This window comes from Monodelphis domestica, chromosome 3, assembly GCF_027887165.1.
Source record: "Monodelphis domestica isolate mMonDom1 chromosome 3, mMonDom1.pri, whole genome shotgun sequence".
Taxonomy (NCBI): Eukaryota; Metazoa; Chordata; class Mammalia; order Didelphimorphia; family Didelphidae; genus Monodelphis; species Monodelphis domestica.
Window position 1 is genome coordinate 442,623,110 of NC_077229.1, and position 24,201 is coordinate 442,647,310.

The following is a 24,201-nucleotide window of genomic DNA, read 5'->3' on the forward strand; positions in this document are numbered from 1 at the left end:
TTGCTAGCTGTGTGACCCTGAGCAAGTGACTTCACCCTCAGTTTCATCATCTATAAAATGAGCTGGAAAAGGAAATGTCAAACCATTCCAGTGTCTCTGCCAAGAAAACCCCAAATGAGGTCATGAAGAGTTGGACATGACTGAAATGAATGAATAGCAAAAAACCTCAAGGACTTTGTAAACCTTAAAGCCATAAATAAATATCAGAAATAATGGTGGTAATAATGGGAGGAGAAGATTCTAGAATCTGAGAAATTCCAGAAGAAGACAGGCTCTTGAAGAACCTATCCAAGATAGGAAGCATTTTTTTTCCATGTTGACCCAGCAGTGTTTCCTCAACTTAAACTGAGGACTTGCATGGCTACACTCAAGAGACTTATCACAAGAAAGAAGACCAATTGATAATTTTGATTTTTTTTGGCATGGAGATTCATGAAAAAGCTCTTAATAAGTGTTTGTTAAAATAAAATTAAATTGTTTGAACCAAGAGGGGAGAATCTTATCTTCGAACCTTGGTATGTGATTAAAACACTTGCTTGAGAACCCAGGTAGTATCAGAGAAAGTTCATTGGAAACAGATCATTTTCTTTAACTCTGTGTCACAGAGCACAGCAGTCATAAAACCTGCTGTTACTAGGCAGGTGCACCAGGGAACCCTTTTCCTCAATCCCCCAACTTCCCTACAAATGTTATCTTCTCTCTCCCATGTGGACACTCTTCCTCTATACTCACTCCATGGGAGAGAAACCAGAATGTCTGTTCCACTCTTATTTTGGGGCTCTCAGTGGTCATGGGCTAGGCCTTCCAGTCCCTTTCATTACAAGATTGGCATGGCCACTGCTAGGATGAATACCACCCACAATGCTTCAAGTAAGAGTGACCATTTGGGGGTTACACATCTGCCTTGCCACTGTACTAAATAAAGTGAAGAATGGCTAAGTTTCTTTTTTTTTAACTCCCCCTGAACCCCCCACCACCCCTTCCCTAGCCGACGCATGATTTGTCTGGGTATCACATGTGTCCTTGCTCTGAACCCATTTCCTTGTTGTTGGTATTTGCATTAGGGCGCTCATTTAGCTTCTCTCCTCGATCATGTCCCCATAACCTCTGTAGTCAAGCAGTTGCTTTTCCTCAGTGTTTTTTCTCCCTCAGTTTGTCCTCTGCTTGAGGATAGTTTTTTTTTCTTGTAGATCACTGCAGGTTGTTCAGGGACATTGTACAGCCATTACTGGAGAAGTCCATTACGTTCTTTTGTACCACAGTGTCAGTCTCTGTGTACAATGTTCTCCTGGTTCTGCTCCTCTCACTCTGCATCACTTCCTGGAGGTTGTTCCAGTCTCCATGGAATTCCTCCACTTTATTATTCCTTTTAGCACAATAGTATTCCATCACCAACATATACCACAATTTGTTCAGCCATTCTCTAATTGAAGGGCATCCCCTCTTTTTCCAATTGTTCAAGTCTAGTTTTAGTTGTGTGGAAAGTGTTTTGTAGTTGTGTTCATATAGTTCCTGTGTTTGTCTCGGCAGATAGATTCCCAAGTATTTTATATTGTCTAGGTGATTTTAAATGGAATTTCTCTTTCTAATTCTTCCTGCTGAACTGAGTTGGAGATATATAGAAATGCTGATGACTTATGTGGGTTTATTTTGTATCCTGAAACATTGCTAAAGTTGATGATCATTTCAATTAGCTTTTTGGTTGATTCCCTGGGATTCTTTAAGTAAATCATCATGTCATCCGCAAAGAGTGACAGCTTGGTCTCCTCATTGCCAATTTTAATACCTTAAGTTTCTTTTTCTTCTCTAATTGCTACAGCTAGTGTTTCTAGTACAATATTAAATAATAAAGGTGATAATGGGCATCCTTCTTTGACTCCTGATCTTATTGGGAAGGCTTTGAGCTTTTCCCCATTGCAGATGATGTTTGCTGATGGTTTTAGGTATATACTGTTTATTATTTTTAGGAAAGGCCCTTCTATTCCTATACTTTCTACTGTTTTCAATAGGAATGGGTGTTGTATTTTGTCAAAGGCTTTTTCTGCATCTATTGAGATAATCATGTGATTTTTGTCTGTTTGCTTGTTTATATGGTCAATTATGTGGATGGTTTTCCTAATATTGAACCATCCTTGCATTCCTGGTATGAATCCTACCTGATTGTAGTGGATAACCCTTGTGATGACTTGCTGGAGTCTTTTTGCTAGTATCCTATTTAAGATTTTTGCATCTATATTCATTAGGGAGATTGGCCTATAGTTTCCTTTCTCTGTTTTTAACCTGCTTGGCTTTGGGATCAGTACCATGTTTGTGTTGTAAAAAGAATTTGGCAGAACCTCTTCTTGGCTTATTCTGTCAAATAGTTTGTATAGTATTGGGGTTAGCTGTTCCTTGAATGTTTGATAGAATTAATTTGTGAATTTGTCTGGACCTGGGGATTTTTTCTTAGGGAGTAGTTTGATGGCTTGTTCAATTTCTTTTTCTGATATGGGGTTGTTTAGGTAATTTACTTCTTCTTCTTTTAGTCTAGGCAATTTATATTTTTGTAAGTATTCATCCATATCACTTAGATTGCCATATTTTTTGCCATATAATTGGGCATAGTAGTTTTTAATGATTGCCTTGATTTCCTCTTCATTAGAGGTGAGGTCTCCCTTTTCATCTTGGATACTGTCAATTTGGTTTTTTTCTTTCCTTTTTTTAATTAGACTGACTAGTTCTTTGTCAATTTTATTTGTTTTTTTCAAAGTACCAGCTTCTAGTCTTATTTATTAGATCAATAGTTTTTTGACTTTCAATTTTATTAATTTCTCCTTTGATTTTTAGGATCTCTAATTTAGTCTTCATCTGAGGATTTTTAATTTGTTCACTTTCTAGTTTTTTAATTTGCATGCCCAATTCATTGACCTCTGCCCTTCTTAATTTGTTTATATATGAACTCAAGCATATAAATTTCCCTCTGAGTACTGCTTTGGCTGCATCCCATAGGTTTTGAAAGGATATCTCACCATTGTCATTTTCTTCAATAAAGTTATTGTTTCTACGATTTGTTCTTTAACTAGCTGGTTTTGGAGAATCATATTGTTTAATATCCAATTAATTTTTGATTTATCTATCCATGCACCCTTACTAATTATTATTTTTATTGCACTGTGGTCTGAGAAGGTTGCATTTATTATTTCTGCCCTTTTGCACTTGTTTGCAATGATTTTGTGCCCTAGTACATGGCCAATTTTTGTGAATGTACCATGTACTGATGAAAAGGTGTATTTCTTTTTGTACCTATTTATTTTTCTCCATATGTCTACTAACTCTAATTTTTCTAAGATTTCATTTGCTTCTCTCACCTCTTTCTTATTTATTTTTCAATTTGATTTCTCTAGTTCGGATAGGGGAAGTTTCAGATCTCCCACTAGTATAGTTTTTCTATCTATTTCATCCTTGAGCTCCTCTAGTTTCTCCTTTAAAAATTTGGATGCTCTGCCATTTGGTGCATACATATTGAGTACAGATATTTTCTCACTATCTATACTGCCTTTTATCAGGATGTAATTACCTTCCCTATCTCTTTTAACTAGACTTATGTTTATGTTGGCTTTGTCCGATACCCTGATTGCTAGTCCTGCCATCTTTTTATCAGTTGATGCCCAATAGATTTGGCTCCATCCTCTTACTTTCACCCTATGTGTATCTACCTTCCTCATGTGTGTTTCTTGCAGACAGCATATGGTAGGTTTTTGGATTCTAATCCACTCTGCTATTTGCTTGTGTTTTATGGGTGAGTTCATTCCATTCACATTCAGAGTTATGATTACTAGCTGTGTATTTCCCAGCATTTTGATTTCTACACCTGGTCCTGCCTTTTCTTCTTTCACTATTTCCTTCTATACCAATGTTTGTTTATAGTCAGTCCCCCGTCCCCCCCCTCATTTTACTTCCCTTTCTACCCCCCTCCCTTCTTAAGATCCCCCCACCCTCTCCCTCCCTTGTACTGCTTCCCTCCCCACCAGCCCATTTTTCACCCTTCTACTCCCCTATAGGGCACAAATCTATTCTCTTCCCCAATGGATTGGATTGTTCTTCCCTCTTTGGGTCAGTTTCAAAGTACATAAAAGTTGAGTATTTCCTATCTCCAACCTCTTCATCCTTCCAGTGTATCGATGTTCTCCCCCTTCCTGCCATGAGCTTCTTTGTGACATATAAATTTACCCCGATTTGTTTCTTTTCCCATTTCTTTTAGTCATAACCTCTTTTCTTTTTTAGCTCTAGTCATGTATATATATATATATATATATATACACATTTATATGTATTTATGCATTCATATATCTATATACCTATTTATGTCTTATCCTTTCATCCTATACAGTTTGTCACTGTTCCTTCTGAGTGTAATTCTTCTAATTGCTCAGGTGATAGCAACAGTTTTTAAGAGTTACCAATGACCTCTTTTCTTATAGGGATACATATCATTTTAACTTATTGAGTCTCTTAAAAAAATTTCCCCCTCTTTTTTAATTACCTTTTGATGATTCTCTTGAGTTCTGTGGTTGGACATCAAATTTTCTGTTCATGTCTGGTTTTTTAATTTATGAATTCTTGGAACTCTTTTGTTGTGTTAAATGACCATACTTTCCCCTGTAAGAATATAGTCAGTTTTGATGGGTATTTTATTCTTGGTTGTAGACCTAGTTCCCTTGCTTTCCGGAATATCGTATTCCATGCCTTTCGGTCCTTCAGTGTGGATGCAGCCAGATCCTGTGCTAACCTCACCATGTTTCCATAGTATCTGAATGGCTTCTTCTTGGCAGCTTGTAATATCTTTTCTTTCATCTGATTGTTTTTGAATTTGGCTATAACATTTCTTGATGTTGTCAGTTGGGGATTAAATACAGGGGGTGATCTGTAGATTCTTTCAATCTCCACTTTCCCCTCTTGTTCTAGGATCTCGGGACAGTTTTCCTGGATAATTTCCTCTAGTATTATGTCCAGGCTTTTTCTTTTGTCGTGGTCATCTGGTAGTTCAATTATTCTTAAATTGTCTCTTCTTGAACGATTTTCTAAATCTTCTGTTTTGTGAATGAGATGCTTCACATTTTCCTCAATTTTTCCATTCTTTTTGCTTTGTTTTATAGTGTCCTGCTGCCTTGTGAGGTCATTTGATTCTTGTTGTTTTATTCTGGTTCTTAAAGATTGGATTTCATCTCTGACTTTCTGGTCGTCTTTTTCCTCCTGGTCTGATTTTCTTTGAAGATTGTCCTTCATCCTCTTTACCTCATCTTTCATCTTCTTTGCCTCATCTTTCATCTCCTTTGCCTCATTTTCCAGCTGGTTGATTTTGGCTTTGAAGACACTATTTTCTCATTTTAGTTCAAGTGCCTCTGTTTCCAGATGACTTATCTTAATTTTTAAGTTCTTTTCCTAATTGTCTTCAGCCTCTCTTAGTTGTGTTTGAGTTCTTCCACAGCCTGTATCCAATTTGCTGGGATTTCTGGTTTATTGTTTGCTGATCTCTCCCTCTCTGTTCCATTTGCTGAGTAATAGCTGTCTATTATAGTTTCTTTCTTCTTTTTCTGTTGTTTGCTCAAATTCACCCCTTCTTTACTCCCCATATTTGTCTGTGCTCTTGTTTCTCTCATTTTTTTTGTTTTTTGGGGGACTTCTATCAGTCTCCCCTCTTGGGGCTTTAACAGAAGATCTCTTGGTGTAGTCTCTGGGGGAGGGTTGTTGGGGGTTTGAGCTTCCCTGTCCTCTGGAGGCTTTTAATTGGCTTAAAGTCCAGCAGTCAATGAGGATGGGTGGGGAGCCTGGGCTTCCCTGCGTTCTGGAGACTTTTGATGGGATTGAGTTCAGCTTAGTTGGGCTGGGTTTACTCTGAGTTTTAAGCTTCCTGGACAGCTGGAGCAAATATGGAGGACCTCCAAAGCTCTGGCCAGGCTGCCAGGTCTATGCTCCTTCTAGGCTGCCATCTTGACTCCGCCTCTAGGTTTCTGTTTTTTCAGAATACCCTGCTCTCTAAGGGGAGAGGAGTCGTGGCCTCCCTGGGCTCTGAGGGCTCCTGATGGAATTATGTTCAGGTGGTTTGGGCCGAATGAGCCCTGAAGCAAAACACCTCCTCCTCCACAATCTGTTTTGAATGCCCAGAGACTGGCCCAGGTTGCTTTCAAGGAATGCCCTTTGGAGCAACCCCTTTGCCTGCCCTGTTCTTTCCAAAGACCCTGCTCTCTAAGTGGGGAGGGGACCTGGCCTCCCTGGGTTCTGAGGGCTCCTGATGGGATTAAGTTCAGCTGGTGTGGGCAGAATGATCCCCAACCAAAACAAACAAACAAACAGAAAAAACCCTCCTCCTTGGAGCAACCCCTTTGCCAGCCCTGAGGTTTCTGTCCTTTCAGTAGCTCTGAGGGCTCCTGATGGGATTGGGTTCAGTTGGTGCCCTAAAGCTGGAACCTCCCTTGAGACTCAGATGGAACGACCCAGCCAGGGGGCTAGAGGCTTCCCCCTTCTCTCTATGTTTCCCTGCCATCTGTGTTGGGTGCCCCGGAGACTGGCTCAGGTTGCTTTCAAGGTGAGTCCTTCAGAATAGCCAGCCCTGAGGCCCTTTTGCCGGCCCTGAGGTTCCCGCTGCTGCCGTGGGCTCAGCACTCTGGGTTGGGGGAGATGGGTCCTGGGACCTTCCTTCTGCCTGCCCCTTATATCCAAGTGATCTAGGGTCCTGGCTTTTGGGGGGCCATACCTTTTGATCCAGGCCTGGGAGGAGGGTTCCTCGGGTCTGTCCTGTTGTTCAGCTTGAATTTCGGTGTCCTAGGAGCACTCAGTTTGCGATCGGTAAGGAAGGGTTTCCGAGGTCTGAACTTTCACAGCTTCTAAGCCGCCATCTTGACTGGAAGTCCCCTAACCCTAAGTTTTGAGCTAAAACAAAGCAAATATTAAAAAGAACTCAAACTCTGTCCCAAATGTAACTCTCACAATGAAACTAATGCAAATACAAACCAACATGGAGACTCTTCCCTAACAGATACGATTCAAGCTGAATCCTAACCCTAACACTAAAATAACGTATGATACACCTATAACTAATTAAATCTCAAACCCCAACAGTATTTCTGATACCTATATGAGAAGGAATTAAAAACATCTTGTTAACATTAATATTAACCTTAGGTTTTAAGCTAAAACAAAGCAAATAGGAACAAGAACAGAAACTCCATCCCAAATGTAACTTTCACAAAGGAACTAATGCAAATAGCAACCATCATGGAAAACCTTCTCCAACACATAGAATACATGCTGAAATCAAACACTAACACTACACTAATGTACCATACACCTAAAGCTAATCAAATCTCAACCACCAACAGTAATTCTGATACCTAAATGAGAGCCAATTTGAAGTATTAGGTTAACATTAACCTTAACATTAAGTTTTAAGCTAAAATAAAGCATATCAGAACAAGAACACAAACTCCATCACAAATGTAACTTTCACAAGGAAACTAACACAAATAAGAACCAACATAGAGAGCCTTCACAGATACAATTTATGGTGAATAATAACCCTAACACAACACTAACACAGAAGAGAACATATATCAGATAATATAAAGTAAAAATCCAACCAAGAGAGAGTCCTAGATCTCATGCAAGAGGACATTCCCCAAAGGCTCTGGTGTAGCAGGCTGGAGAGAAGGGCATGATGGAGATTGCTTTCTCTTGTCATATCAGCTTCTTCCCAGAGTTTTTTTCTGCAGCAAATTGAAATGGAGTTGTCATCATCCATCTCTGCTCTTGAAGCTGGAAGCCAGATACCCCCAAAGAGGGGGATAAAGCACATTTGTCCTTAAAGAGAACTGAAGAGCTTCCCTCTCTCCCATTCTTGCCAATTCTGCCCTGAACCTAAATACAGGCACAGGAGATTGATCACCAATAAGAGGAGAGTTCCATACCAAAGGGTTTGTGGAATGAGATTACATGGTGAACATTTCAGTCCTATAAATTTAAGGTCTCATTCACTGAGCAACACTGAAAGTTGTATATAGAGCTAATTATCAAGACACTTACAAAATTAACCAAGGCAATGCTTTGCTTCCAAGATCAAATAGAAGTCTTTTGTTAGTGTCCAATGCTTTTCAACACCCAGATGTCTCCTACCTTTTCAATCTTCTTATACCTTACAGTACTGTGCCTACTCTTTTATGCAGTGGCATTGGCTTCCTTGCTTTTTCATTAATATGTCATTCATCTCTCAACTCTGGAACACAGGAATGATATGAACAAAATTACAAAACACTTCACCCAAATAAAGTTAGATCGAAACAATTGAAAAAATCAATTGCTCATAGATAGGCTGAGCTAATATAATAAAAATGACAATTTTACCTAAATTAATTATTCACTCAATGTTATAGCAATCAAACTACCAAAAAACTAATTTATAGAACTAGAAAACATAATAGCAAAATTCTTCTGGAAGAACAAAAGATCAAGACTATCAATGGAACTGATTTAAAAAACGTGAAACATTGTGGCCTAGCAGTACCAGATCTTAAACTGTACTATAAAGCAGTGATCATCAAAACAATGTGATACTGACTAAGAGACAGAAGGGTGGATCGATGGAATAGACTAGGGTTAAATGACCTCAGCAACTTAGTGTTTGATAAACCCAAAGATCCCAGCTTTTGCTATAAGGACTCACTATTTGACCAAAAACTGGTAGGAAAATTGGAAAACAGTATGACAAAAAAATCTATACCAAGATAAGGTGAAAATGGGTATGTGATTTAGACATAAAGGTTAATATTAGAAGTAAATTAGAGGTACATGGAATAGTTTACCGCTCAGATCTATGGAGAAGGGAAGAATCTATGACAAGACAAGAGAGAGAGAGAACATTATAAGATGTAAAATAAATAAGTTTGATTATATGAAGTTAAGAACAGTTTTTGTATAGACAAAACCAATGCAATCAAGATTAGAAGAGAAGCAACAGACTAAGAAATAAATTTTCATAACAAATTTCTCTGATGAATGTCTTTTCAAATATATAAAGAACCAGGTCAAATTTATAAAACTACAAGTCATTCCCCAACTGATAAATGGTCAAAGGATAAGAATAAGCAGTTTTCAGATGAAGAAATTAAAGCTATCAATAATCATATGATAAAACTGTTCTAAATCACTCTTGATTAGAGAAATGCAAATTAAAACAACTCTGAGGTACTACCTCACATCTATCATATTGACCAATATGACAGTAAAGGAAAATGATTAATGTTGATGAGGTTATGGCAAAATTGGAACATTAATGCAATGCTGATGGAGTTGTGAACTGATCCAACCATTCTGGAGAGCAATTTGGAATTATATCCAAAGGGCTATAAAACAATGCATACCCTTTGATCCAGTAACACCACTATTATGTTGTATCCCAAAGAGATAAAAAATGGGAAAGTATCTACTTGTACAAAAATATTTATAGCTGTTATTTTTATGGTGGCAAAGAATTTAAGAGATTTTTGTCAATTAGGGAATATCTGAACAAATTGGGGTATATGATGGTGATAGAATATTATTGTGCTATAAGGAATAATAAACAGAACGATTTCAGAAAGAACTGAAAAGAGCTACATGAGCTGATGCAGAATGAAACAAGCAGAACCAGGAAAACATAGTGCACAGTAACAGTAATAGTGTAGAATGATCAAATATGATAGACTTAGCTACTCTCAGCAATACAACTATATAGGACAACTCTGAGGGACTTATTGTAATAGATAATATTGGAGGGGGTATATTTGATGGATACTAGATAACTAATAGATCAGGTAGTTATCTTCCTTTTGCTTACCCTCCTCCTGTTCATCCCTCTTCTCTCCCAACCTCCCTCTTCAGCCGGTTCAGCTTCCCTCTCTTTTGTCTTCTTCTTCTGCTTACTAAATTACTCAGGGGGAGTTTGTGCTGTCTCAAATAAAAATACTTTCTATTTTCTTTTATCTTAAGTAAGGGTTTATTGGGGGAAACAGGCAAAGATGAAGGATGGAGATAAGAGGGTTGGGGTTTTCCCTGTTATCTACAGTGAATCTAGTCTGAAGCAACCTAAATTCACAGAAAAACCATCCATATAACCCAGATCCCAGACCAAAAAGGAAAGGGGAATAAAACCACCAAAGGGATGGCTCACATGGCCCAAAATCAAGCCTCCAGGAAGAAAGGGAAAAAAGTGACTATTGAAAACTTTTATGGTGGAAGTACCCAAGGAAAAGAGGAGAATGAGGAGGAAATCCAAAAAAATTCAGAACACGCCTCCCAAAATGGAAACTATCAACAAGCTCTGGAAGATCTCAAACTGGAACTTATCCAAAAGATGGAAACATGGAAAGAAAAATGGGAGAAAGAGATCATCTGTCTGACAGATAAGAATGCTCAATTGGAAAAAGAGCTCAAAGCATCCAATAGAAGGGCAGGCAAGGCTGAAAAGCAAAACCAGTCCCTAACGACCAGAATTAAGCACCTCAAAGAAAGCGAAATGATAAAACAGCAAGAATCAATAAAGCAAACCCAAAAAATTAATGAATTAGAAGAAAAAATAAAATATCTCACTGAGAAGGTCACAGATCTGGAAAACAGAGGGAGAAGAGAAAATCTCCGAATTATTGGTCTCCCAGAAAAACCAGAGATAAACAATAAACTCGATATTATTCTACAGGAGATTATAAAAGAAAATTGCCCTCACGTTCTGGAGCAAGGGGGCAAAATAGAAATAGAAAGGATTCATAGAACACCTTCTATACTAAATCCCCAAAAGACAACCCCTAGGAATGTAATTGCCAAATTCAAGAGCTTCCAAGTAAAGGAGAAAATCCTACAAGAAGCCAAGAAGAAGAGCTTCAGATATAAGGGGGCTCCCATAAGGATCACACACGACTTAGCGGCTAACACACTAAGAGACCGCAAAGCATGGAACATGATATTTAGAAAGGCAAGAGAGCTGGGTCTCCAACCAAGAATCAACTACCCAGCAAAACTGACTATGTACTTCCAGGGGAAAGTATGGGCATTCAACAAAATAGAGGATTTCCAAGCATTTGCTAAGACAAGACCAGAGCTCTGTGGAAAAGTTCGATATCCAAACACAGAAAGCAAGAGAAACATGAAAAGGTAAATATGAAAGAAAGGGAAAAGGAGATAAATCTTATCTTTTTCTTTAAGTCAAACTCTCTCCTATAAGGACTACATTTATATCAAATTATATATATTAATATGTGGGGGAAATGTTTTGTGTAACTCTCATAAATTGTATCATCATAAGAGTAGTTAGAAGAAACATGCATAGGGAAAGATTGGGGCATTAAGAAGATTTGGGGAAAGTGGGGGCAAAGAAAGGAAAAGGGAGGGGGGAACCATCGATAATACTAAGATTAACTTCAAGAAATAGGGGGGGAATCAATAGAATAATCTTTCCCATATAAAGATACACATGGGAAGGGGAGGGGAAGAAGTCTCATATGAGGAGAGGAAGAGAGCATGAAGTGGAATTACTTAAACCTTACTCTCAGTGAAATCAAATCTGAGAGGGAAGAACATCTAGATCCAGTGGGATCCTGAATTCTATCTTATCCATTAGGGCAAGAAAGAAAGGAAAATTAAGGAGGGGAAGGGGGGAGGGAGTACAAAAAGGGAGGGAAGGAGAGGGGGGAGGGGAAGGGAGCATAAAAAGGGAGGGGCTAGAAAGGGAAGCATCTCAAGGGAGGGGACTAGGGGGACTGACCCAAAGTAAATCACTGGTTCAAAAGGAGATAGCTAAAGAAGAAAGGTCAGAACTAGGGGAAGATATCAAAATGCCAGCGAATCCACAAATAACAATCATAACTTTGAACGTGAATGGGATGAACTCACCCATAAAACGTAGACAAATAGCAGATTGGATTAGAACCCAAAACCCTACCATATGTTGTCTTCAAGAAGCACACATGAGGTGGGTTGATACTCACAAGGTTAGAATTAAAGGATGGAGTAAGACCTTTTGGGCCTCAACTGATAGAAAGAAGGCAGGAGTTGCAATCATGATATCTGACAAAGCCAAAGCACAAATAGACCTGATCAAAAGGGATAGGGAAGGTAAATATATTCTGCTAAAAGGGAGTATAGACAATGAGGAAATATCACTAATCAACATGCATGCACCAAATGGTATAGCGTCCAAATTTTTAATAGAAAAACTAGGAGAATTGAAGGAGGAAATAGACAGTAAAACCAAAATCGGATAGTTAGAGAAGAAATCATAGAAACAATTAACAATTTTGTTGAAGAAAATGACAACGGCGAAACATCCTTTCAAACCTTATGGGATGCAGCCAAGGCAGTACTTAGAGGAAAATTCATATCCCTGAGTGCATATATTAACAAATTAGGGAGGACAGAGACCAAGGAATTGGAAATGCAAATCAAAAAACTTGAGAATGAACAAATTAAAACCCCCCAGAAGAAAACCATACTAGAGATCCTAAAAATTAAGGGAGAAATTAATAAAATAGAAAGTGACAGAACTATTAAGCTAATAAACAAGACTAGAAGCATTAAAATAGGCAAGGAGGAGACCAAATTATCACTCTTTGCAGATGACATGATGGTCTACTTAAAGAATCATAGAGATTGAACCAAAAAGCTAATCGAAATAATCAACAACTTTAGCAAAGTTGCAGGATACAAAATAAACCCACATAAGTCATCAGCATTTCTATATAATTCCAACACAGCTCAGCAGCAAGAACTAGAAAGAGAAATCCCATTCAAAATTACCTTAGACAAAATAAAATAAAATACTTAGGAATCTATCTCCCGAGACAAACACAGGATCTATATGAACAGAACTACAAAACACTTTCCACACAACTAAAACTAGACTTGAACAATTGGATACCCATGGAACTTCCAAAAATTTTTTTACTGATTTAGAAAAAACCATAACAAAGTTCATTTGGAAGAACAAAAGATCAAGGATATCCAGGGAAATAATGAAAAAAAATACAAAGGAAGGGGGTCTTGCAGTCCGAGAATGCTGGAGGGGATGTGGCAAAGTGGGGACATTAATCATGCATCGGCTATGGGAGAGGGAAAGGGGGGGGGAGGGAGGAAAAGAAAATGATCTTTGTTTCCAGTGAATAATGTATGAAAACGACCAAATAAAATAATGTTTAAAAAATTATATGGAAATGTGTTATTACTTGTAATTGATAATAAAAATTAAATTTAAAAATACTTTCTAGAATAAGAACAATAGTCAACATTTATATAGCACTTCTCATATGTCAGGCACTGTGCTAAACCTAATATGATTATAATCTCATTTGACCCACGAGGTAGGTTCTGCTATTATCCTTATTTTACAGATGAAGAAACTGAGGTAAACAGAAATTAAATTATTTGCCTGGAGTCATACAGCTAGTAAGTAGCTGAGGTCAGATTTGGACTGGGATGGGGAGAGGTGGTCTTCCTGCATTCTAACCACTGAGTGACCAGGCATTTCTACTTATTAGGAAATTCTTACTTTGTATAGACCTGAAGTAGATTTCCCTGTTACTCTGCCACACTGGTCTGGTTGGATTCTTTGGAGTCAGTATGGTTGGAACCCTTTTATCTCTCATTTCAGTTTTTTTTTTTAAAGTAGAGAGCCAGATAAGGGGGAGCAGGAAAGACTTGGATAACCCTGGTGAGTCAATTTTCTTAAACCTTGGGGAGTTAATAGAAGTGCTTTTGCGACTTTGTTGTTCTATTGGCAATAAATGGTTTCACCATACTTTCTTCTGAACCTTTTCAAAGGACTCTCTTATTCATTGCAACATTGGTTATAATCAATTTAGGCAGTCTGTACAAACTTCCTAATGTCTTTGCTTTTTAACAGGACTGTTTGCTGCTAGTTTGGGTAGTACTGAAGCTTCAAAGGTCATCTATGTTTTCCCTTTGCAGATCTAATAATAATGAGGCTTTCTCTGAACACATTCTGTGCCCACCGTCCTTCCACACAGAGTTCTGGGGATATTTGGTAGGGAATCAGAGGGAACTACCCAAAGATGATAGCTTCTTGCAACTTCAGTGGGAAGATCAGAAGCTTGACTGAAAAATAGTCACTATGCCTAGGCTCCCACAGCCACATGTAATATTATATAGTATATAATACATGACATGTAGTGTATTATATTGGCATTATTATATATTCATAATAATACATAATGTTTGTAACATTTTATATATGTCTATATATTATGATTTAATAGTAATTGACAGTATTGAGCACTCCCAAATGAGAAAACACCCCAAAGCAAAGTGAGTCAACTCTTCTGTAAGCCAGAATGTTTCTTAGGGCACTGTGAAACTGAGCAGCTTATGCACACAGCTAGGATGTGTCAGAGGCAGGACTTAAACTAGTTTGCTTGGCTTAAGAAGGCTGGCTTTCTACTATACTCTCTTCTCCCTTCTTTTTCTATACACATGCCCAAAATGCATATATGTATTGTGTGTGCATATATGTGTATGTGTGTACATACAAATATACTTATTCATACACACTCAGAAAGACAGAGAGGGAAACAGAGAGAGAAAGAAGCACAGAGAAAGACACACAGAGAGAAATACTTTGTGGCATTTATGACTTCATGGTACAGGTTATCTTTGCAACAGAGTAGATCACAACTCATCTAAGCCTTCTTATCATAACTATGTGACTCCTGTCCATGTATTCCCATAATTCCTTCATAGGAGGATTTCTCCTCTCAATTTACTTTCTCTAGAGTATATGTCATTGTATGGATCCTGATGGAGAGTGACAACTGTCCACTGGTTACCCATAACTTTCATTGCATGATTAGCTCACTTCCTTCACGCATCTTCCTTCTGACCTCCTTTACACAGCTTCTCCTTGGTAGTTCCTCATTGGTTATATATTACAATATACTCCCACCACAGGGGACAAACCACTTCAGAATATCTGCTGAGAAAACCCCAAATAGGTTAAGAAAGATTTGGACACAACTGAAAAGACTGAAGAGCATTCACATATAGTATCAGACTTTGTTGCTGTTCCCAATCAATGGATCTTCCATTTTTCCTTCTAGTCCTTTGCTACTGCAAAGAGTACTTCAATAAATCTGACTTGCAGTTATCTGATTTTTAGGAAATTTGAGCATCTGTTCACATATCTAATAGCAGAATCTATTTCTTTCATTGTAAATGTTTTGATTCCTTAAGCACCACTCTACTGGAAAGTATGTGATATCAGCTTTATAGATATGTATTAGTTCCTTAAAGATCATGGGATATCAGAATTTTATTTGAAATATTTACTTTAAATAATTTTCCTAATCTGTTCATTTTCTTTTAATTAATTTCTTAAAACAAAAGGGCTTTTAAAAATAATTGTTTCTACCCTTTTCCTCCCACCTCCCAACCCCTAGTGCATTTGTATCTGTTTTAGATTATTAACACTATTTGATGGGGGAAAGTGTGTCAAATAGACTTAAAGTTAAAATGTGAGGACTGTCGCCAATTGAAAGTAAAAGTTTGTAATATAGATGCAGGGAGAAAGAAGCAAGTTTCATTTACAAAAATCTCATTTATACATCTTTTTGAAAGTATACCTATTATGTAAAGTGAAGTTTGTTGGCACACAAAAACTTACTACCTAAATATAATGCTAAATAGGCTACATTCAGCTGAAAAGTATTTCCCAAACTGCATCCCAAGAAACCATGGGATTTCCATGAGAAAAATGTTGTTATAGTTCTCTGTGGTGCCAAATATGAAATTGCATACACATACACACACATATGGGTGGCATTTTTTCCTCTGTGAACAGATCTTGATTAATCTATTTTGCTTAAAATATTCCAAACTCTCTCGTATTGAAGGAGTATTTGATACCCTCTATGCCAACATTTATGATTACCATCCATATACTTTGAATCTAAAAGTGTCCTATGGTCAGATGAGTTTGGAAATCACTACTTAAGATATTTTGAAATTACATTTAATATAAGACAAGAAGCATTAGTTCCCTAGGAAAATAATCTTCCTCATTACACTAGGTCTCCATGAAATTCTTGCTTTGTCAGAACTTTTCAGAATTCTTAAGGTATGATTCAGATCAAAGAAAGAATGAGTATTATGCTTAACCCTGCTCAGTATCCAGGCTGCTCCATATGCAGTCTGGGTTCATGATGTGACTTCTGCAATATAATCTCTTGATTTTCATAAATTGAATCTTCACTTTCAAACCTGAGTCTTCCATGGTGTTTTCAGAAAAATAAAACCAAAAACATAGGGTCTTACACTTTGAGCTGAAGGAACTTTGAAGGTCATCTAGTCTGAACCCCTCCTTTTATAGATGAGGTTCAGATAGCTTTAGTCACACAGGTATTAAGTACCAAAGTCTGCATTCGAACCATGTCCATCACCTAATTTATCACACTTTCCACCATATCAGAATGCCTTTCTAAATTCTTTTTGACAAAAAGCAAATGCTGTATTTAGGCTGAAGAAAAGAGGGAAAATCTTTTCAGTTCAGGGCATTCTTTGTTTCAGAATATTTTTATTAATAGACTTCCTTAGCCTGACTATGATTTATTTCTTGGAAATTTTTATTTTCTACTTTAAAAGAGACTTCCTGACACATTTTCATTTTTCATGTTATCTATCCACCAGTCAATGCCTCTAAAATAAGTCAAGAGTTTGCTTTGAGAGATGGGAAGAGTCTGGGTTTCAACATCCAGAGATACAAGTCTGACACCTTCTGGATACTATGTAAGTGTCACTCTTAACATGCCACTTCCTTTGCCCATCAGTACTTGTAGGGAAAAACAGAGACTGGAGATGAATGAACACCTCACCATTGGGGGTGGAAAAAGGGGGAAAGTACACTGTGTTAGGCCTGGAATCTTGCTATTGCTTGAATAAGACCCTAACTCTTGTTGTTTACATGGGCTGTTTCCCATGCTGGTAACTCTTTTCCCTTCTCACATCCCCTCCTGGCTTCACTGACTTCCTTCAAGTCTTAACTAGAGCCTTATCTTTTACAAGAAGCCTCTCACAGGCTTTCTTAATCTTGGTGCCTTCCTTCTGAGGCCACCTTCAGTTTATCTTATTACGTCATTTGCACATAGTTTGCATACTGTCTCCTCTGAGTTCCTTGTAAGCAAGGACTGTTATTTGCTTCTCTCTGTATCCTCAGTCTTAGCAAAGTTTCTGACATGTAGTGAACCTTTAATAAATACTAACTGAAGGTCAATAGATGGCTCAGTGGATAGAGAACCAGGCATAGACACTGTGTAGCCCTGGGGAAGTCACTAAACTCTTGTTGCCTAGTTATCCCTCTTTTACTTTGGAATTGATAGATTCTAAGACAGAAAGTAAGTGGTTTTCTGTGTTGTTTTTTTAAATGCTAGTTGACCGACCCATTGACCAGTCCAGTCCTTTCCTTTTCGAGATGAGGAAGCTAGACCAAGATTTGTATAAAGCTTTTTGACTTAGAGTGCTTGAAGTGAAGATTCTCTGTGTCCTTGATATAATTTCTTCTATGAAAGTCCTACTCTGATGCTTGATTTTGACGTGAAGGTGGTAGCAGTCAGTTCCCAAAAGGTTATGCTTGTGAAGATCAAGCACTGGTAGACCCCACCAAACTAGGAAGGGTTCCTAATATGATAGCCCACTCTACACCCCTGTCTGTGGCCCAAGAGCCAGCATCAACCATCAAGGCTCATCAGCAGAGAGCTGACTACCCAGAAATGAATTTTTCCGCTCAGTTACAGTAAAGGGTTAAAAAAAATCAGAGCCTTGGGCTAAACCCAACAAAAAAAAGATTTAGTAGTGATAAAGGTTAAGTCTTATACTTGACTCAAAGAATCATGTTTGCAAGTACAAGATCAGAGAGGCAAAACTATATAGGAATCACTTTAAATCAGATCTAGAGATTTGAGTAGATAGCAAGCTTAATAAGAGTCAATGATGGAATGTGGAAGTCACAAAAGTTAGCAACACTTTGACTGTATGAAGAAAGGCATAGCATCTAGGATTAAAGGACCTGTACGTGCTCTGCTGTGATCAGAACATAGCTGGAATGTGGTGTCTAATTCTGGGGCGGGGGCACTACTTAGGAAGAATTTTTTTTAAACCCTTACCTTCCATCCTGGAACCAATACTAAGTATTGGTTCCAAGACAGAAGAGTGGTAAGGGCTAGGCAATGGGGGTTAAGTGACTTACCCTAGATCACATAGCTAGGAAGTATCAAATTTGAACCAGATTTAAACCCAGGATCACCTATCTCTAGGCCTGGCTCTCAGTCCACAAAGCCACCTAGCTGCCTCCACCTTTCCCTTTTTCTAACCTCCTTACTTCTGCCTTTCCCACTAAAAATATCCCACCCCCCAAAAAAAAATCTTTGCAATTTCCTAAAAATAATGAAGGGGCACATAGGTAACATAGTGGATAGAGTATGGGTCTTGGAGTCAGGAAGACCTGAATTCAAATCTAGCTTCAGATGCTTACTAGCTGTGTGATCCTGAGCAAGTCACTTAACCCTATTTGCCTCAGTTTCCTCATCTATAAAATGAGCTTCCTTTAAGACTCAGTCCAGGCCCACCATATAAGAGACCTTCCCTGTTTCCCCTCTCCCAGTGCTTTCCCTCTGAGACTACCTCCTTTTTACACTGTATATAGATTATGTAATTGCAGAGTTATTGGCACATTTGTCTCCCACAATTTGAAATCAGGGACTACTTTTGCCTTTATTTTTTGCCTTATAGTGCCTGGCTATAGTTAGTGCTTAATAAATGACCAGTGACTAATATGAGAAATAGCATTTCATCAGATAGTCATGAGAGAACTGAGTTTAAAAGTAAGTTGCCAGTATTCTCTGTACTGAAACATTTTCCACAAGTGTATTATTTGTATAAAGCTATAGACCTATCTAAGGGTTTAAGCATTCCTGAGTGGTGGAAAACAGATGGACAAGACCATGTAAATTATTTACAAGAAGATTATTCCCTTGTGAGAGTTCCCTTACAGCAATCTCCCATGGTATACTTAGAAGATGACCCTATTAATAAAAATCTGTTTTACACACAGCTTTTCAGGACAACCTGGTTCTCTTTCATAGTGAACATAGTGACACAGAGGGACAATAGTCAATGGCATCTAATGGCTTGTTTGGTTGTTTTCATGTGGATCTGACTCTGTGACTCTTTAAAGAATTTTCTTGGCAAAAATTCTGGATTTGCTATTTCCTTTTCTAACTCATTTTCCAGGTGAGGAAACCAAGGTAAATAGATTAAACGACTTGCCTTGCCTAGGGACACACATCTAGTAAGTATCTGAGGCTAGATTTGAACCCAGGTCTTTCTGAGTCCAAGCCTGATGTTCTATCCCCTGCACCACCTCACTGCCCAATCTAATGTCTTAAGACATTGGAAAAGTCAGTTGGAGACACAACCTCAAAGTCTCTTTAGAAAACTCTCCCTGGTACAGTTACCTTAGCTACTTTCTGCTGCCAACTCCATAGAGGCTGATGATTTTCACACATACTTCTTGACCAGGTCTGACTATGGTATTTCTAAAAGGTAGTTTATGCCTACTGAGTCATGCAAGCCAAGGACCACAGCTTAGGCAACACCAGCATATAGACCAATCAGCGTTTGCTTTTGTTGCATCTGGACCCACCTGATTTGTAGTTCTGGTCCCTGAGGTTTGTATATCAACTGTTTTCTCCAGCCCCTCTCACCACCCTCTCATCTGTTTCTTCCATTTTTCTGCTTCACTACTCTGTCCCTTTCCTAACTCATGTCTAGCCACTCTTTTCCTACCTCCTCTCCTGTCAGTGCTCTGAATGAGAGTGGGATCAGCAGTGTGCTGAGTCAGAAGAGTGCTAGACTTGGGATCTCATCTTGATTTTGCCCCCATTTCCCTGTGTGTGTTTTGAGTCCCAGTTTCCCCATTTACATGATGAAAGGGTTGAACTAGATTAAGGATTTTTAAACTAATACTCCTAAGGGGATCCAAAGATAGATTTCAGAGATTTTGTAAACTTGAACGGGGGAAAAATTGTGCTTTCATTTTTCCTAACCTCTATAGCATTCCCTTCAATACATATATACATATATATGTATGTATGTATATACACATCCATCCATCCATCTATCTATCTATCTATCTATCTATCTATCTATCTATCTATCTATCTATCTATCTATCTATCTGTCTGTCTGTCTGTCTGTCTGTCTGTCTGTCTGTCTGACTGTCTGTCTGTCTATCTATCTATCTATCTATCTATCTATCTATCTATCTATCTATCTATCTATCTATCTATCTAAACATGATTCTGAGAAGGGGTCCATAGGTTTCACTAAAATGTCCAAGACATCTATAACCCAGAAAGGGCAAGAACCCCTGTGTGAAGGAAATTATTGAGGAGACTTTGATCACAAGGATAGAATTGAATCTCTGATGCCCCCCAATTGTCAGTAGGAAAATTCAGCAATTAAAGTAGGGGTCAAGGAGGCAGGAGACAAACTGGATGTTACCCTGCATGGGGGCAGCCCATGCAAAGGAGAAAGGGTGACTGTGGACACGTGAGGCATGACGTGTGAGAATCAGTGGGCAGAGAGAAAGTTTGATAAACTGGGGCCAGACTGGATTGTTGGCTCTCAACTTCTATGTTAGTGCTAGCTGGGGGGCCTACATGGCTGCTGTGGAACAGCAAGCTAAATGGAGGGTAGATAAGGGTAAATTTTCCCTAAAAGTGATCTACCTCCACTCTCTTTCATCCTTCTCTCCTTCTCTTTTCTGATTAAATAAAATCATTGTCTATGGTCAGATTCAGATTTTTAATCTTAACACCCCTGAACTAGATGATCCTGAGGATTCCTTCTAGATATAAGAAGATTTTATGATTTTCAGATTCTGGCCCTCCTCTCACTGTGTCTCTCCTTTTCCCTTACCCTACCTCTTCTCACCTCCTATAAATTGGTCTATAAAAGTCTAATCCCCTCACTTCAATTTAAACTCTTCTATTTCCTTCATGGGCAATTAATGGTCTTTTACTATTTTCTTCATGAAGATATTTTAGTAAATAATCACCCTTGCTAAATATTTATTTTTAATTTAAATTTTATCTTTATTTACAATTTAATGTTTTATCTTTATTCCTATTTTTAAATTTTTATTAATATCTTTTACTTTTATATTACTGTTAATTTGTGAATATATTCCTTTCCTTCCTCTTACTATGATCCATCCTTCCTAACAAAGAATTTTCTAAAAGAAAAAAATTAATCCAGTAAAACTAATCAAGATAGACTCTAAATCTGACAATATTTAGCTCCCATAACCTCTTGCCTCTGTAAAGAAGAAAGAAAGAATGAGATACATCTTCTCATCTCTTTTTTTCATAGTCAAGTCTGGTTATCATAATTACAGGGAGTTATTTCATTCTTTATTTCTTATTCTTTCCATTTATACTGTTGTTATATTTTCCTGGTTCTGCTTTCTTCACTCTAAAGCGATTCTTACAAGTCTTTTCCTGTTTCTGTAATTTCTTCATGTTCATGTAAAGTGATTTCCACCCTCGTTCCCCCTCCTCTACCTGCTCTATTACTGTAGGGGCTAAATCATTCTCCCAGACCCTCAGGCTCACAGCCTAGGAGCCCAAGATGATTCTCTCTCTCTCTCTCTCTCTCTCTCTCTCTCTCTCTCTCTCTCTCTCTCTCTCTCTCTCTCTCTCTCTCTGTCTCTCTCTCTGTCTCTCTCTCTGTCTCTATGTCTCTCTGTCTCTCTATTTCTCTGTGTCTCTCTCTGTGTCTCTGTCTCTCTCTGTCTCTGTCTCTGTCTCTGTCTCTGTCTCTCTCTCTTTTTCTCTCTCTCTCTCTCTCTCTCCTTAACTGCTTGGGTTTTTGCAATAGCCTGATAATGGAATTGCCTGCCCCAAGCTCTCTTCATTCCAATTCCAAATTTAGCCACCAAAGTGATTTTCTTATAGTGCAGTTTATGTCACCACCTCCTCTCCCCAATAAACTCTTTTTCACCTATAGGATCAAATCTGTTTGACACTGGAAGCTTTTCATATCTCAGATCCCTCCAACCTTTCCAGGCATCCTAAGTCAGATCCAGTGACACTTCTAACCTCCTTGCTTTTTCTTTAATAAGATATTCCATTTCTTGGCTTTTGACAATTTTTTTCAGCTGTCCACCATGCTGGAAATGATCTCCTTCCTCTACTCTTCCTTCTTGGCTTCCTTTAAGTCTCAGCTAAAATCTCATCATATAAAGGTAGCCTTTTTGACTCTTAATTCTAGTGCTTCTCCTCAGTTATTTCCTATTTCTCTTTGATTTTGATATAGTTTGTTTGTATATATTTGTTGTTTGTCATCTCCTCCACTAAATTGTGAGCTAAATTGTGAGTTCCCAGCTGACAGGGACTAAATTTGCCTCTTTTTGTATCCTCAGTGCTTAGCATAGTGTCTGGCATATAGTAGGTGGTTAATATTTGTTGACTGATTTATTGATTGATGAAGGAAGAAAGTGGCAGAGCTGAAACTAATACTCTAGGCTGCTAAGGTGACTGTGGATAGAGTGCCAGTCAAAAAGATTTGAATTCAGATCCCCTCAGTACTATCACCCTGAGCTAGTTACTAGTCTTAGTTTCCTCAATTGTAAAATGGGGATAATAATAGCACCTACTCCCCAGGGTTGTTGTGAGTGCCAAATGAAATAATATATGCCAAGTGTTTAGCACTGTTTCTGGTGAACAGCGGGTGCTTAATAAATCGGTGCTTCCTTCCTTCCATTACTCTTTCTATTGTACCTTGTTGCCTTACTAGTCAAATCACTTAAATTCATTCCAGTGCAATTTAACAAGTGTTTATTGAGCTCCTCTTTTGTTTGGTGTGGCAAATCTTATTTTATATTCTAAAATAGGTTATTTCAAAAAAGATACAATATGGTTTATGTGTGCTTATTGGGTTTCTTTCAGTGATATATTGGCCTGAATAGTAAATTTGTATCCATTATTAAAATCTCTTAGAGAAACAGGGAGGGGAACTGAGACAGGATAGATTACAGAAAAACAACGAAAGAAATTGGACTTCATCATCCACATCTTTGCCTGATGGCCCCTAACATTTTTTCCTCTCTGATCCAAGAGTCCTGAATAATGGATCAAAATGTCATTTTTTAATTGCCTTTTAAGATGGGTGTGTGAGAAAAAAAGTGGTAAAAGTAATTAGGAAAATCTGGAAAATTTGGCTCCTTCTCCATTATTATACAAGCACACCCTGCCTAACATCATCAAATGGTTCAGCAAAAGCATGATTTTGGTCAATATCCCCCTCACAGGGGATAGTTCGTTCCAGTGCAATAACATGAACAGGATAGTAAGAAGATGGATGCCCAGGGGACCAATCAAGCCCAAGTGCTAGCTGAGGCTGTCATTGGCTCCCCAATTTGCGTTTTGACATTAAAGTATGGTTCCATTATGTTGGTGTGGATTTAAGAATAAAGCAAAGAAAATCAGTGATTGATGGCTGGGCAAAGTTACATGTGCTATGCCTACACTTTCACCATGTTGTTTTAAGACTCTCTTCCATTTTGAATATCAAGTTCTTTGCTATTGGAGAGAGCAAAACAGACTAGCTCTGTAAGCTGAGTTTAGCCCAACCCCTAGACAGGGCAGCAGTACAGATCTTTCTCCTGTCACCTCTAGCTATTATTGAAAATAAAGAAATATGAAGTGTTGATAAGTGTTTATTTGAAAATGCCCCAGGATAGAAATGATCTTCTTTGTAGTCATGTCAGATGGACAAAAGGCACCGGCCTCTGCTGCTGGCATGCCCAGAGAGGGAAGGGAATTGGACTTGGAAGGATGTATCAGGCAGACAGCAGACAGCTGTGGACGTGCAGCTTGTCATCAGCCAGCTCCTTCCTGATGTTCGTGTCCCCCAAACCTTTGCAATGCAGATGTGGATAGAAAAGATGTGATCATGGGAAAACACATGAGCATTACAGGATGGGCACGTGGACTGGCATACAAGGAAAGGAAGCACAGTAACCCCAGACCACTGTGACTGGCTTTATTGCAGATTCCTTCACACTCCCTTTGTTCTCCCACTTAAACACATACTCCGTGTCTGCAGAATGATGGCGGCCTGTCCTGGATAAGCAGA